Raw genomic sequence first — 4,102 nt, 5'->3', positions numbered from 1 at the left:
CTGGGCACCTGCTTGCTTGATTTTATGAGATTGATGGGAACAATGGCTGAGCACTGGCGAGTGGGCTTATGGCTCTTGGGGCCTCTCTTTTTGAAATAATCTCCTAGAGGTGACTCCAGATTTTCAGACTTCCAGAGCCATAGGCAGGAAATTCCACTCCAGTGGGATCAGATAACCCCTGGAGAGACAAAGGCCTCCCATGTGGTCGTGCCTCATGGCCTCATGACCAAGCCTCAGATGGGCACTCTGAGGAGGCAGGCTGCTCTGTTATAGATCATGAAGACCCTGTGGGAGCAGATGTCCCCTTTGAGCCAGGGAAACCTGCAAGACCCACTGCTTATGTGAAACCCATGAGATGTGAGACTCTGGCTTACAAAGAGGAAGTTCAGCCTACAGAAAGAGGCAAGTGAGTTGAAAGGAGCCATTAGATAGGGTGAGGCTCCCATAGTGGGCAGGCCACCACAGGGACCCTGGCCTCTGTGATGAACCAGTTTTGTGTGTATAGTTGGTCCACTGTGTGGAATTAGAAACTGGGCTGACACCATCTTTGTCTCTTACTAGAACCATGCCACAGCATGGGCCCTGTCCAATCCAGCCCAGTCTGAAGAAGTGCACCACCAGCAGTTGTTCTATGCCTCTAGATATGTCTCTCCTGAGGCAGCCAAGGTCAGCCATTTATCCCTGAGTAAAGTTAAGTTTCAGTCTCATGCCTAGGTTATCTGTGTGCTTCATAAAGTCCTTTTTTGGCACCTACATGTAGTGGTTCCAGAGTTCTTCACCCACTTGCACATGATACTGTTACTCACTGCCAACCTCCCTTTCTCTGATCTAGGCTTTTGTTAAGTATTGCTTCCCCTGAGCCCCAAGCCTTAGCCCTATTTCTGCCTCCTACTTCCTCCCCACCTATGTCAACTAGAACCTCTGCCTGTATCATCAGGATTGAGTCCCCAAGTTCTGCACTCAGGACCTGAAGGAGTCACCTATATGCCCCTCCAGTTTTTTTATGCTTTTTAAATGTTTTGTCAAAGACACACATGTAATTAGTGTCTTGGTGCTTGTTAAAATTAAGCCAGATATTGTGTTAAGACATTTATATTCCACTTTTAGAAAGATTCACTTGTACCCTTGTAAGATAAACCATAGAGGTGATCCCTCCAATCACCCTCCCTCTACCTATAACTAAGAAAATGACATAAAGGCTATGTTGCCCAGTTTGATGAAAATATTTCAAATTGTATATGAAAACACCACACTGTACACCATGATTGCATTAATGTACACAGTTATTATTTAATAAAAAAAATAAAATTAAATTAAGCCAGAAGTCTGCCTGGACCTCCTGCACAAATATTTTTTCACTCCCCAGATGAAGCTTGTTTGGCTTCTTTCTATAACTACCTAACATGTTAGAAAATAATCCACTGTGAAAGAGAAGGAAAGGAAAAAAAGTTATATCCAAGGAAATGAAACTAATAGAAGATTCAGAAGACTCTGAAAGAGAATAATTAATATCTTCAGAGAGATAAGTTATTATTAGGGATTGGGGTTCCTGGTTCCCGAACTAAGTAGATGTGGCTTGATTACTTAGCTGAGGTAGAAAGTTTAACTAAGGCACCATGGTAATGGAAAGTAAAACTGAGTGAAAACTTAAAACTGGAGAAGCATAGGCAATACAGATAGAAAGCCAAGGTAACATACACAAGTTTCAAAGTATCGAAAAGAAATTGTATTGAGGATGAACAAAGAGAAAGTTAGGAGCACCTTCAAAGACAGTTGGAAGTGGGTGGCTCTCTGAAGGAGAAAAGGTGAAAGACAGAGACAAAAGTATTCAGGAGTATTAAATAGTCCATTTGAAATTGGCTGCAAGTCTTATTGTCCTCTCTGTACCTCCAGGCTTTATTGCCCTTTTCTACTGGGAGTTGATGATCTCTTTCTATTTGTCACTGGTTACTTATGTTACTTCATATCCACCTTCTCCTGGGCCCTGCTGACTTCATGGTTTGGCAGGCCAGGTTTTCCTCCCACTCTTCCCCTTGAAGCTCCTTTGTTACTATCCCTTCTCAGTTATATCCCTGAAAAATAGCATGCACTTACATATAAAGCAAATTAGAGGCCAATTAGAGATACTTGGAATGAAAAACAGAGCTATTGGAATACAAAAGCATGTCGATGGTTTGAATCACAGAATGGGAAGGATTAGAGAGTAAATCAGTAGAATAGATGTGTGGGCACAGTGAACCTCAGAATACAGCAAGAGAGTGAGAGGCAGTGGGACAAATGGGTCACAGTGAGGATCCAGAAGCTGGTCTATATCCAAAACAAGAGTTCTACCAAGAAAACAGGACATTTGGATGAGAGAAATATACAAAGGAATATAGCTAATGATTCCCCCTCACTGTGGGAGGATATGAAACCTGAGTAGGATACAAGAATAACAACACATATTGGGAAGTATGAAGTATAGTGAAGAGAAAATTCAAGAAGCTGCCTAAGAGATGAGACCTAAAGAAAAAGTAAAAGTTAGACTGACTTTAAACTTCTCCTCTTGGCATCAATGAAGGTAAGAACACAATGGTACATGTCCTCAGACTTTTGAGGAGAAATGACTCTGAATTTTGTGCCCAAAGAAATGTTTCTGATAGGACAGGACCATATGAAAGGAGGAAAGGCCTAGAGAAAAAGAGGTAGGATCTCAATCAAACTGGAGTTGAAGCATAAGCTTACCCCTGGCTTAGAGTACACAAGGTATTAAAACTCCTGTTGAAGGTGGTTTGACTGAAACTGTTGCCTGCAGTAAAGTCTTTGAGCCAGAAGATCCCAAACAAGTAAAAGAGGAAGAAGTGAGCTTTGAGAAGAACCAGTAATCAAGGGAATTAGGAAACTCTATTAGGAAGTCTAAATAAAATGTTTCTGTAAGAAAAATGGATAACCTGGGATTAAACTTCCAGAAGACTTGGAAACATTTAGTAACATTTATCTGCTTGTGGACTTTCCTATATAGGAAATTCTTGTCTAGTCCTGAGGGTTACAGATGCAGACTATAGGAGAGTAAAACCCTTTAAAAGACTTCCAGAAGACTTGGAAACATTTAGTAACATTTATCTCCTTGTGGACTTTCCTATATAGGAAATTCTTGTCTAGTCCTGAGGGTTGCAGATGCAGACTATAGGAGAGTAAAACCCTTTAAAAGATGTCTAAAATAGAAATATGGATATACATTGGGAACCACTTCATGAACTGAAATAGAATATAAAATTTCAAACAGATTGAAGAAAAAGTGGATCAAAGAAAATTTGATATATGAAACAAAAGGCATGGGGGGTTAATAGAAACAAGAAGAAAGTATGGCACATTTAAAATGCTGAATAAGGAATCAGTGATCTGATAACAGTGTCCTTGGCTTCCTCCTGGCTTCAGTGGGGATGTTTTAAATGTTTCAGCATTAAGCATGATGTGCACTTTAGGTTTCACATAGATTTTTGATCAAGTTGAGGTAATTCTTGTTTTTTTCAGAGTTTGATAAAAAAGAGTATTATGTATTTTATTAAGTAGGATTTTACCAGCTGATTTCAACTAGTTAGTGATAAAATCAGCAAGAAATATAATTTTTCCCATCAGAGATTCTTTTTCTTTTATGTATTCAACTTTTTTCCTAAATAAACTCTTCCTTTTGGAAAACAAACAAACATATATATATACTCAACAGTAATTTGACTATCAAGAGGCACTTCGATTAGAGTCTAAAGATTTTTGTTGAGTTGGTATTGCCAATGTAGTTTTACTAGTGAATATTTTTAAGGTTATGGATAAGTTGTAAGGAACTCATTATTGATGAGTTGCCACTCACTGCTAGGGTAGTAGAGGGTTCCAGGGATGTAGTCATCTCTGTTGGGGATTTTTTTTGGGAAATATTTCTTGTCTATTCCTGAGGGTTACAAATGCAGACTATGGGAGAACAGTAAAAACCCTAGACAAGATGTTCAAAGTAGAAATGTAGATATCCATTTGGAACCAGTTAAAGAACTGAAATAGAATATAAATTTTCATAACAAGTGTTTGTATAAGGGGGTTATTCTGTTTCTCTGGGAACTGAGCCCTAGCT

This window comes from Otolemur garnettii, unplaced genomic scaffold (genome assembly GCF_000181295.1).
Source record: "Otolemur garnettii isolate 467f Iridium unplaced genomic scaffold, OtoGar3 scaffold00279, whole genome shotgun sequence".
Taxonomy (NCBI): Eukaryota; Metazoa; Chordata; class Mammalia; order Primates; family Galagidae; genus Otolemur; species Otolemur garnettii.
The sequence above is the reverse complement of the archived record's forward strand: the minus strand, read 5'-3'. Positions refer to the sequence as shown.